Source organism: Ostrinia nubilalis, chromosome 28 (assembly GCF_963855985.1).
Source record: "Ostrinia nubilalis chromosome 28, ilOstNubi1.1, whole genome shotgun sequence".
In the NCBI taxonomy this organism is placed as follows: Eukaryota; Metazoa; Arthropoda; class Insecta; order Lepidoptera; family Crambidae; genus Ostrinia; species Ostrinia nubilalis.
The window spans coordinates 5,121,018-5,134,452 of NC_087115.1; the positions used below are offsets into that span (position 1 = coordinate 5,121,018).

The 13,435-nt window shown below is 36.1% G+C and overlaps 1 protein-coding gene and 2 long non-coding RNA genes across 3 annotated transcripts in view; 2 read left to right on the plus strand and 1 right to left on the minus strand.

The window, feature by feature from the left end:
* LOC135085267 (uncharacterized) overlaps positions 1-13,130 on the plus strand; it is a 198,835-nt gene extending 185,705 nt beyond the window's left edge. Inside the window, exon 12 of the transcript XR_010260055.1 lies at positions 10,799-13,130. The gene's annotated coding sequence lies outside the window, so the exon portion shown is untranslated. The remainder of the gene's footprint in view (positions 1-10,798) is intronic.
* LOC135085554 (uncharacterized) lies at positions 2,936-4,588 on the plus strand. Its single transcript, XR_010260161.1, has 3 exons — positions 2,936-3,263; positions 3,720-3,888; positions 4,174-4,588. It is a non-coding gene; the product is annotated as an uncharacterized LOC135085554 (long non-coding RNA).
* The window catches only part of LOC135085330 (uncharacterized), a 271,536-nt gene continuing 265,993 nt past the window's right edge, over positions 7,893-13,435 (minus strand). The window contains exon 2 of the long non-coding RNA XR_010260076.1: positions 7,893-8,149. This is a non-coding gene — a long non-coding RNA (uncharacterized LOC135085330). The remainder of the gene's footprint in view (positions 8,150-13,435) is intronic.

The window sequence follows — 13,435 nt, forward strand, 5'->3', positions numbered from 1 at the left end:
ATGGGTAATTTTTTTATCGAATTAGAAAATACCAGTTAACGATTCTCAAGGCGATTATCGATTACATTAAATTTTAATCGGGAAGAAAAATAATTAATGGCTTAAGCATCAGTATGAAGCCCATTTCGAATGTTTCAACTGCTACGTTTTGTCACTTGTCTAGGAGGGCTAATTTTAGTCTAAGGGAGCTTAGATTACATTACAGGAAACGCACAATATAATAAAAGAAAATAATGTAAGTAGCTGAACCTTTTTGCTATTGAGCACAATAAATATTTAACACAATTTAGCCGATTTGTTTATTTTCACAATCGATTCACAATGTCTATGATGAGGCGACCGCAGGAACGTCACTATTCGTGCAATCCTATCAATGAAGTACGACATTTTCTGGTGCAGATTTTATCGACCTGAATGTCTCCAACTTCCTCATTGGCCCTAGAGCAATTCCAAGTATACCATCAATAAAAGCCTAATTAGAGTCATCAAACCTCTCAGTCATTCAATTAGAGCCATTAGAACTTCATAACTATGAGTTGTTTTCTGTGTGTAAGCTGAGGACACGTGTCCCCAGCTGACACATCTGTATCTTCGTAAATATTTATGCTACGATAATGTATTATACCTCAAAAATTACAGTCGAATCCAAATAGTAGGCTTTCCAATTTTCAAGACTTTAGCTCAAATACTGTTAAAACCACGATCAAAAAACTATGTGCGAGCTGGAGTACCGTGTCTCCAGCTTACACATCTGTATCTTTGTAAATATTTAAGCTACATCAATGTTTTATATCTCATAAATTAAAGTCGAATAAAAAAACCCGACTTCAATTCTTTCAAAGCTTTATTTCGAACCGTTTTCGAACTACGAACCGATACGTATGTGTAAGCTGGTGACACGTAACACACGGTGGATTATTAAAACCGTATAAGTTAGAGTTGCGTTTTAAAGATCAAATAATTCGTTATAATTAAAGTACACACGAGACATAATTTCAAATCTCTAGGCCTCTTAGTTTCAGAATTAAAAGCCAAAAACTATTTTCCCGCCAAATAATTCAAATAATGTGGGTCGACTGCGACGTTGCCGTTCCGTGCGTCCACTAGAGCAGTCGAATTTGAACCTAAAAACTAGTAGCGTTTGAATCATTTTTATTTGTAGTTTAAATCATTTAATTTCGATTATAAGAATTTTAGACTAGGAGCCGGCTGATTTGTGTATTGAGTACCTAATAACCTATATTTTATAAATAAATAATAATAAATAATGTTTGAGTCCCGGGAAAGGACGTAGGATAGATTTTATCCCGGTTTTTGAAATATGATAAAGATTTTCATCATCATCATAAATCATCTGAAAATTATAAATAACTTGAAAAAATCGAGTATTCGGGTAGCCCTAGTGATACTCTACCTCTGGGCTTCGGCTTGACAGTACTTTTTGGGAAACCTTGTATATGTCGTTATGTTCGCTTATTCTTGTAGTTAATTTTTTTTTATTTGATTCTTCAACAAAAGAAGAAGAATTCAATGAGGGTTTTCGCGATTGGAAAATCCGCCAGATGGCAATACGTAGACGCGAGGTCCAAATGCTGCATGATCTGGGGGCACGGCAGTGCCCCCACCAAGTCGAGCAAAAAAGCGGCACGGCCGTACCATCCTTTTCTCGAAGCAATTCAGGCCATTTTCGACTGCCTGTAACTTCGTTGTGGATAAAACTAGAAGGCTGAATTTTCATTAGCTATGCAGGCATTGTAAAGACACGGTATATTTAAAATTTCATTCAATTTGAACCAGTAGTTTAAGAATTATAACGGGTCAAAGTTACTTAATTTTGTCACTCACTGACTCACTGACTCACTGACTGACTCACCGATCATCAAAATTCTAAGGCACTTCTAGCAGACCTAGAAGCTTCAAATTTGGAATATAAGTAGTGTTTGGTGTATGAATCAAGGAAAAACTAAAATATTTGGGGGCACGGTAGTGCAACCGCCAAGTCGAGTAAAATTTTTCAATTTCGGTCCAGTTTTCTAGATACATAACTGCTGTCTGCAAAATACAAAAAGAAATGAGATCCCATCAAAAACAATACTTGTCAAAAAAAACAAGTCTCGCAACAGTCGCAACTCAGTTGTTCTACGGTAAAAAGTTGTGAGATCCAGTGGCGGCGTAAGGCGTAGGCGACGTGGGCCACCGCCTACGGCCTCGCGGAACAAGGGGCCTCGCGCATCAAAAATTTTGAAAAAATGTATACAAGGTGGAGATGACAATATCACAATACGACAATAAATGCAAACATTGACTATTAAATATAAATTCTTGATAGCTAAACAATGTAGTTAAAAAAAAATATTTTTTTCCAAACAAATTCAGCCATAATCAGACACAAAATTAAGCAACAACACGGTTTTAAGTGACGAACATTATTCTTTGGCGCAATATTCCTTTAAAAATAATCACTGAATCAAGAAATCAGAAACTGTCAATGAATAGACCGTTGACCCGTTTTTTTTTTTTATAAAATCCGTCTTCAGGTCGCCACAGAACAAGGCCTCGCGAAATCTGTCTTGCCCACATCAAATTTAGGTCTTGCCCCGCCACTGGTGAGATCCATGTAATACCAAGTCCAGGCCAGGAAATCTTTAACGTTTTACATAAATATATTGACTTGGCCATCGCATGAAAACACGTGTAAATTAAATTATTTTTGTGCGATGGCCAAGTCAATATATTTATGTAAAACGTTAAAGATTTCCTGGCCTGGACTTGGTATTACATGGATCTCACAACTTTTTACCGTAGAACAACTGAGTTGCGAGACTTGGTTTTTTTGACAAGTATTGTTTTTGATAGGATTGGTTATTTTTGACATGACATTGACAGATATGTCAAAATCCACCAATAACGCAGCATTTGGACCTCGCGTCTACAGTCTGTCTATAAAGTCGTGACATGAATGTTTGAGGAACTAACATTATTCATGTGTCTGGCAACACCAAAGATCACCAAACATATGTACATCAGCTGTCATCGAGAACAACTTGTGGAACGATTTTCATTTTGTGGTTTTTATTGTTTGACTAATCTCCTGTAAATTATTACTCAGCTACGAAGAAAAGTATAAACAATGAGTAAAGTAAATTGGAGTGCCACGCGGAAAGTGATTTTTAAAGTTTTCCAGCAATGTTCCGCGGAGTACCAAGCTGGTCAAATTTTGTGGGATTTTGATGTTTTTTATGGGCGAACAGCATCTTTGACGGGTACGTAATCGTGTTACTGCTTGTTTATAATCTACCTAAAGTAACAAATTTACTGCATTTTGCGATTTGGTGACCAAAACAGGCATTGTTTACATAGGACATTTTTAGGTTAAATTTTCATTGTAAGTACGTAATATTGTAGTACGACCATTTCTTTTGATATATTAATTCAGTCAAGTTTTCTACGAATTTTGAATTTGAATTAATTGCTTCATATCTATATTACCCGTTCGCTTTGGCCATTGATAACTGTATGACATCACTTTCACATCAAGTTGTCCGTCTACAAAAATAATAATTTGTTGAAATATTTTTTTATGATTATGATTTAGCTCTTATTATTAAATGCATGTGAAATGATATCTTGTTGGTAAATCTTTAACAATAAATAATATTAGTTAGGTGTTGTAGTTATTCTTTCCATCCCTTTAAACTTTGAATTTTTTTTTTTTTCAGGAAAATCAGAGAGTACAGTTAAGCGCATAGTCAATGAAGGTTTTCAGAATAATGGAAAATTTAGAACTCCTGGGAAACACAGGCAAGGCCGACCAAAGAAAGAAATGGATAATTTTAATATTTGTGCTCTGCGCCAAAAAATATAATTTTTTACACGGTACAAAAAGAGGTAGGTTAATAACATTTTTCATCTTTTGCATGTTTTTTGTTTGATGTGAGCTATATTCATTCTTCATACAAGGTAACCTATATAATATTATAGACTATGTTAAGCAGTTTTTTTTAGATTGTAATAATGAAATAATTTTAATTGCACCCTCCCCCTCCCTCTTATACACCCTTAAACCCCCATCCAAACAAACCAAAAATGAAATCTTTCTTCTTAATAATATGAGTATAGATGTATAATTTTATAAAATTTTCACTAACAAGAATCTATTTATTTTTCCACCAGGTCACAAAATGTTCGCAATCTCTAAACATCAAAGGCATCACAAAAGACATTTTCAAAGGAAAGCGTTACATCATAGTCCATGCTGGAAGCGAAAAGGGGTTTGTGCCAAACTGCCTCCTCATATTCACTGGCAGAAATAATTTGGAAGACTACCATTCAGAAATGAATGCGCATAACTTCACGAAGTGGATTAAAGAAAAACTAATACCAAATCTTCATGAGCCTTCCATTATATTTATGGACCTGTACCAAGACAATTGGTTATTTGCTTAGGCGATAATAACAGCAGCGAAGATGATGATGTGAATGATGACAGCGCTGCTTATGAAAGTGGCAACGAAACTTTTCTTAACATCGAAAATTTGGAATCCGATGATGAAAGTGATTAATAAATGTCCTTATTAACTATGTATAATGCATTTTTTATTATGCTGATTCAACAAAAATGCTTGGTAAAACCTCTCATAAGCATAGGTACCTACTGTATAAAAACAAAAACAAAATATCGTCGTCTAAATTGGTTAAGGGCTGATTTTTCAATCGTCGGATAACTTTTAACTGAAGAATAAGATTGGCACATTGACAGTTTCAGTATGGAAAATATGTCAAAATGACAAGTTTATTGATCAGTCAAAAGATATCTAAGGATAGAAAAATCTACCCTTAACTAAATTGCCCTAGTATCAAACTCATTTGGTCAAATTGTATAGGGTTGCTACATGAAGAAAAAAAGCGCCCTCATTTTATGTCACGACTTTATAGACAAACTGTACTTATTGCCATCTGGCGGATTTTTCAATCGCGAAAACCCTCATTGTCAACTGTGTTTGTCATAGAGCAAAATCTGTTTGTAACCATAGAGCTAAATATAGTTGTTGCCCATTTTTGCCACTTGACGTAGCAGAATCGTGGGACTTCACGGTATTTAAATAAAAATTAAAGTGGTTGCGTTTAGAAACGCCACAAATATTTGAGCCTTTGGAAACAAGTTCGTTACTTGTATATTAAAATATAATTTTGTTTTACCTAGCTTTTTCTTATTAATAAAATATAGGTTATTAGGTACTCAATACACAAATCAGCCGGCTCCTAGTCTAAAATTCTTATAATCGAAATTAAATGATTTAAACTACAAATAAAAATGATTCAAACGCTACTAGTTTTTAGGTTCAAATTCGACTGCTCTAGTGGACGCACGGAACGGCAACGTCGCAGTCGACCCACATTATTTGAATTATTTGGCGGGAAAATAGTTTTTGGCTTTTAATTCTGAAACTAAGAGGCCTAGAGATTTGAAATTATGTCTCGTGTGTATTTTAATTATAACGAATTATTTGATCTTTAAAACGCAACTCTAACTTATACGGTTTTAATAATCCACCGTGTGTTACGTGTCACCAGCTTACACATACATATCGGTTCGTAGTTCGAAAACGGTTCAAGATAAAGCTTTGAAAGATTTGAAGTCGGGTTTTTTTATTCGACTTTAATTTATGAGATATAAAACATTGATGTAGCTTAAATATTTACAAAGATACAGATGTGTAAGCTGGAGACACGGTACTCCAGCTCGCACATAGTTTTTTGATCGTGGTTTTAACAGTATTTGAGCTAAAGTCTTGAAAATTGGAAAGCCTACTATTTGGATTCGACTGTAATTTTTGAGGTATAATACATTATCGTAGCATAAATATTTACGAAGATACAGATGTGTCAGCTGGGGACACGTGTCCTCAGCTTACACACAGAAAACAACTCATAGTTATGAAGTTCTAATGGCTCTAATTGAATGACTGAGAGGTTTGATGACTCTAATTAGGCTTTTATTGATGGTATACTTGGAATTGCTCTAGGGCCAATGAGGAAGTTGGAGACATTCAGTCCGTCAAATTCCCGCCCCGCACCCCGCACTGTACATATAGTTCCAAAATACTGGACTGTCCTGTCGATGACATTGACAGTGGGGCGCCACCGTCAATAACGGATCGCTGGTTCAGATTATTGCCATGTTGGAAATTCCAACATGGCAATAATCTGAACCAGCGATCCGTTGTTGGAAACCATATAGTTGAATGATGGTAGTGCCCCCCTGTCATTGAGTTTGGCGGGACAGTTCAGCGTGGGTCATCTATATTTTGTTCGCGATGTCTGTTCTATACGTAGTAATATTACTTCAATGGAAGACTCCTTAAAATTCATATTTATCTATTAAGAAAGAATGTATGAAAATTATTTAAGATATCATGCGTATAAGTAAGATGCGTAAAAAACTAATAACATGCGAACGAAACCAGTAGTAAGTTAACTAAATCAAAAGGCTAACGCCTTTCACAAATTGTAGGTCATTGCTGATTCGACAAAATATCACTTGCACAATTACTTACTTAGTGAAAGAGCTGAATTCCTATTAGCAGATAATAATTATGTTCACACAAGGTGATTCAAGATAATTATTATAAAATGCGAAAGTGTAACTAAGTAGTGTAACTCTGTACGTTTTTTTCAAACCGATTATAATGATCCAGCTTTTGCCCGCGTGATATTTGGGTTTTGTCTGTCACAGAAAAACTTTATCGCGCGCGTCCCTGTTTCAAAAACCGGGATAAAAACTATCCTATATTCCTTTCCCAGGACTCATACTCAGTGGCGGGGCAAGACCTAAATTTGATGTGGGCAAGACAGATTTCGCGAGGCCTTGTTCTGTGGCGACCTGAAGACGGATTTTATGAAATAATGCTCTATTCATTGACAGTTTCTGATTTCTTGATTCAGTGATTATTTTTAAAGGAATTTTGCGCCAAAGAATAATGTTTGTCACTTAAAACCGTGTTGTTGCTTAATTTTGTGTCTGATTATGGCTGAATTTGTTTGGAAAAAAAAAAATTTAACTACATTGTTTAGCTATCAATAATTTATCCTACTAATATTATAAATGCGAAAGTTTGGATGTCATGATGTCTGGATGTTTGGATGTCTGGATGTCTGGATGTTTGTTACTTTTTCACGCAAAAACTACTGAACGGATTTTGTAGAAACTTTACAGTATTACGGTTTATAACCCAGATTAACATATAGGCTATAATTTATGACGATCTGTGACATACCTACTAAATTTCACGCGGGTGAAACCGCGGGCAAAAGCTAGTATTTAATAGTATTTAAAAGTTGAATTTGACATGTGAGCAAAATTTTTGATGCGCGAGGCCCCTTGTTCCGCGAGGCCGTAGGCGGTGGCCCACGTCGCCTACGCCTTACGCCGCCACTGCTCATACTCAAACTGATTTGTTAGATGCATTTTCCGATATTTTTATTTTCTTGCCCCAAGTAAAATGAAAAACTAGTTACTCAATTTTGCGGCGTTAAAAAAATGCAGGGAAAGAAAGCGTTCGGAAATTATACAAGAAAATAAAATTATCGAAAAATGCAATCTTTATACACGCATTTATATAAGGGATTGACCTGATGGTGATGAATATGCTCAAGTCTCGCAAACTGTAAACTGTTTGTATACCTATTACAAATAAATAAATAAATTGATCAAAACAATACGGGCAGGCATAAAGAAGGTAGCAGGAAGGCGCTGGACGCAGGCCGCTACCAACCGGGCAACATGGAAAGCATTGGGGGAGGCCTATGTTCAGCAGTGGACGTCCTATGGCTGAGATGATGATGATGATGATGATGAATACGGGCAGAGGTGTATAAATAATACCAAAATGTAGGCTTTTTCATGTGCTATATTTGATAATAATAGAACATAATAAGATTCACTATTACGATAGCCGTTACATTTCTAATGAAATTCATACAAAAATATGCCAATAATATAATTAGACGTGAAAGAGTATATTTTTAATTTAAAAATAACACATATACACAAAAGGCTGTGGCAGTTTTTAAAGCTAGCTTGCCGATTGTACAGTCAGCGTCAAATAATTCGTGACACCCAAAGTGGTCAAAAAGTTGACAACACAACCTTATTAAAATTGCAACAAAGACGTGTTGCGAAGTTTTTGGCTACTTTGGGTGTCACGAACTATTTGACGCTGACTGTATTAGACACCAAGCACACTCAGACTGAGTCGGCTGGTATAGTCCGGTCGCCGAGCACGTAGAATTTCGTCCAATGACCCCAAGCTAATTACGCGCGAGCGATAAGGATGGGTAGCTTGGGGTCATTGGACGAAATTCTACTTGCTCGGCGACCGGGCTTTAGTCGCTTTTCAATTTGTATGAGGAATCGGCTGATACCAAATCGCTGTAGCGTGCACATGAACTGATTAACAGCCCGACCAAACTATCGGCCGACAGTCTGTAGTTTGCCTGCAGGGCGTCTTATGCCCGTTTTCACCATCAATCCCTAATTTTTAAGTGACTCCTATGAAAACAAAATTGCTGTTATGTATCGTGTTACACGTCGTGTTATAGGGGTCACTAAAAATTAGGGATTATTGGTGAAAACGGGCATTAAAGAACTATTAATAAACATACAAAATAATATAACCATTTAGTTATAGAACTCACAAATAACATTTCTATGAAAACTATTAAGAAAGTTGTTATTTACCATTCACTTTATCCAAGACTTATCACAAACGATGCTTGCTAAGTGAATCAGCAAATCGAACGCACAGCGTTGAATAGAGCTCTGTGATTGGTTCGTGTGTCACCCCGTGCGTCCACGCGCACTGTGAGACCTCATAGTAATGTTTGTGAATACGGGCGTAAGTATCTCTCAGAGATTTTAGCAGCAAGTGGCGAAATAATAATAAAAAATAGAATGACATGAGGATTATCGGCTACGTTTAACTGTAGTTATTAAAATGTAATCTATATGTATTTTGAAAACTATTATTTGAACGCCCCTCTATTTTAAACTATAGGTACAGTCAGCGTCAGATAGTTCGTGTCACCCAAAGTAGCCAAAAACTTCCCAAGACATCTTTTTTTAATTGGAATAAGGTTGTGTTGTCAACTTTCTGGCCACTTTGGGTGTTAGTATTTGACGCTGACTGCACACAATACATTATTTTATTGTAATAAAAAAGGCCATACAGATAAATTCCGAAATAAACAGCAAAGTTGGTTTTACCAATTAATTTGTTTAATAAAATTTGTAAACAAAACAAAATAGTCTTTAGAAATAAACTATATTTTTGAAGTCTCTACAAGTAACATAACCTATGTCATTGTTTATTTTACATTATTTAATTCCACGACACATTTAGCATTATTAAAATATTTAATTTTGAATTAATAATCAATTAAGCTAACGCGCTGAGAAGCCAATGTAATAATAATAAAACCTCTGCATATAAAGCTAATTTTTAAATCCGTAAATGTAAGTTTACATAAATTCTCCAAAAACTATCAAGAATTGTGTAACTTATAGAATTTGTGAACACATTTATGTGAATTTATCTATGAAACTTACGCCCGTATTCACAAACGATGTTTGCTTAAGCAAAGCAGAAAATCGAACGCACAGCGTTGAATAGAGCTCTGTGATTGGTTCTTGGGTCAACCTGTGCGGCCACGCGCACTGTGAGACCTCATAGTAATGTTTGTGAATACGGGTGTTGGATCTACAGTACACCGCGAACATTTAAAGATTTGCCATATTGGATGCGGCCTGCGTTCAGGACAAGGTGAACTCAGCCCTCATTATGTATGAACTACCTACATTGTCGGTCTTTATAAATTTTGTATTGATGCGATCTGACAGTGCGGGTACGAGCAAAGAACGCAAACTGACAAGTGCGGGCTGAGTTCATTTGATCTGACCGCAGACCGCATCCAGTGTGACAAATGCTTGAATATTTATTGAATATGAAAATCCCAGCTAATATTAAATGGGATAGATGATGCGGACTGCGTTCACTTGACCTGGCCGCAGGCCGCATCCAGTGTGGCAGGCAAATCCTAAGTAGATTATAGAATTGGCTAGACAATGGTGATTAAACTAATATTGCTAATAATATTCATTTATGATATCAGTAACATTTCATTTATGATAGAAGATTATAAAATGCAAGCACGTCAAAAGTAAAACTAAGTAGGTAGGTTTTATTAAGACTCCCCGCAAACTACCTATTTTTAGTCGGCCGATAGTTGCCCAATAATAGGCCGATGCGAATCTGTGTAATGTGCGCACTTTCATACATCTCCAATTCTCCATACAGCCCGACCTAACTTTCGGCCGACAAAAATTCGGTGGTCTGCGCCTAGGCTAAACAATCAAAATAAGGAATGAAACTATTTTTATACTAACAAACATAACATTGTGTATTATACAAATTATAAAACTATATTATAAATATTATTTTGAAAAGATAGAAACTTTAAACAAGATAAGATCTTTCCCCTTTAACTGTTTTATGAGAAAATAATTATGTTCTTAGTTTTTAGTCACTATCAATAGTGTGGTTTTGTTCCCCAGTCGACGAAGCACATGATGTCGTGCCCTGCGTGCCCAAACAACTGCACGCAGGAAGATGTAATGAAGGCTACTGACAACGCCACTCTTGTGGCGGAGTTTTGGGCTGACGCTGTGTAGGTTTGTTGTCGACACGTTATAAGTTGTGGTAATAAGTTCGCAACACGTCTTTGTTACAATTGGAATAAGGTTGTGTTGTCAACTTTTTGGCCACTTTGGGTGTCGCGAACTATTTGGCGCTGACTGTACTATTTCAATAGGGATGTTTCCTGGGTCAAAAAGCAAGAGTTTTAATTAGTCCGTCAGTTAACTTATCAAAAAATACTCTACACGTATTTTTCACTTTTTCAAACTAATGAAAATTTAAAGAGATAAAGCGCGCCAAAGTTCATAAGTAGAGGCCCGTGACGTCAATGCTTGCATAAAAGTGCCGCACGTTGTGACGTCGTGCGGAACTTCAACGCACTATAACTATGTAATTATTTGTTAGATTGACAAATAAAAATATATGTGTCCAATATTTTTTGATATTAAACATGACGGACTAAAAAAATTTTTTTAGGAAACTAGCCTTTATTTTAATAGCTTTTTGTAATCTATGTTTAAGGGGAAAAGAAAAAAATATTGCTAACTTAATTTTAATACAAAATAAACTATGAATACTCTACTATCACATGGAATTGATTGCAACAAAAATTAAATATAATTACATACCTATTAATAAAATGTCAAAGAGAAAACATGTATTTTTGGTCTTTATTTGCAAGTGCAATGATTAAATTGAAATTAACAGTTTTTTTAATGTAATCTGTTTTTATTTGTAATTAGGTAGTTTAATTTTTTTTAAATAATAGTAATTACAGATATAACAGTTTTTTTAATGTAATCTGTTTTTTTTTTTGTAATTAAGTAGTTTATTTTTTTTTAAATAATAGTAATTACAGATTTTACAGTTTTTTTTTTAAGTTAATAAAGGTATTATTGTTACCAGTTTATTTTGTAAACAAATACCCAATTTCATTTTACTCTTTGATTTTCAGAACCTTCACCTTTTCAAGGTCTGTGTACGGTAGCATTGCAACCGAAGAGGTTCTCTTAAAGCTATGTTCGAACGTAATGACAGCAATCTTCTTTGGCATTGCCACTATGACCGTGTGACCCTCCTCAGCCTCCATTACATCGACCTGGATTATGGGACACATACTGAGAACTGGGCAGTCGTAACGTTCCATAAAGTTGTACTGTTTCACCGGTTCCGACTTAAAAATATCGAATTCACCTCCACAGTATGGAGCGTAGTAAATACGAAGCACTCCCCAGTTTGATCCAACGAAGTAAACATCACCGTAAGCTCGGATAGTGACTATATCTCGCAGAGGGCCTTCTGGGATGCTGTGGTTAAATACGTACATCCATTGGAAATAGATCCTCCAGTCTAAGTTCTCTAAAAAGTTGAAATCTCTCAACACATGCAGTACGTTTGAGCTCGCTCCGAGTGACTGGTTATACACTAACTTACCAGCTTGTACGGAGTAAATATTCTTCTCAAACGTCAACACATTCAGTCTATCGGTGTAGCCCAAGCACATGACTCCTTCTTCGGACTGTTTAATAAGATCACACGAGATGTGCGTCTTTTCAAAATTGCAAACGAAGATTTCATCATCCAAAGTCACGAAGTACATCTCCCGTTCCAATAGTAAGTAAGCTTTGACATTGTCATACGTGACGTTGGCATGAAACTGTGGACATTGTATGGTTTTTTGGACAACGAATAGCTGTAAATGGTAACTGGAGATGACTATTGTGTTTGTGTTTTCAGAAAATCTTAAATAATCACCAGTGATCGGGCTGCGTTTGGCCAATTCTAGCGTTTCGATGTTGTAGTACACGATGGCTCCTCTCGTGTGGACTGCGAGAATCCCTTCCTTCAGTATTGTGAAGTCGCGAATTTCATCACGTAGTTTTGCAGCTGATGCGAACTCATCTCTCACTTCTCTCGCTGAACTCAATTTAGGCCATAAAGAAAGAGACCTATAGATGTGATACCAGAGTAGACCACACCTGGATTTGTAGCGAGCAGTTTTGTAAACTCTGCTGAAGTCTTTCTTGCAATAATCCATCCATATCGCATCGCTTTTCGTCAAACTGTCGACAATTACTCTGAACCGCTGACATATCTGGCGACATTTCGTGAGGTCTTTAGCTGGGAGATACGTGAAGATTAACAGCAAAAGTTCAGTTGGAAGTTTAGTAAAGTAGCAAGCCATCGAGCTCTCACCGGCTGCCAGCCACTTTCGGTAATTATGATACTGGCTGTTATACGCCGCGTCGAGCCACCGCCTGTAGTTCACGTACTGGTAATGCTGTGTGCAGTTAATGCCGCACAGCTCAAACAAATCTCATAATATGCATCGCCTCTTCGTTCGGCTGTTTCCAAAATCTGGTAACAACAATACACAATTTGACATACTGCGTAGATCACAGAAAATCGGGCGAGCGACCGTCCGTCCGAGGCTGACCGAAGCAAAACATAGACTAAAAAAAGTTTTCAAACTTTTCAATAGTGATGTGATGTTTCTGGAAAGCTCGATTCGGAGTGAACCAAATCGATTGTGTTGATTTTGATATTGTAATAAAATGTAATTAGATTCTGCAGTAATTGTAACGACAGAAATACATCCATAGTGAATATTGAATAATAATAAGAAAGAAGTAAGTGAATTTAGAATGATATGTGATAATAAATGATGTCAAGAAGACTCAAGACAATATTATTTACACTGTATTGTCGCACCGTGTAAATCGACCTTCAATTTTTTTAAT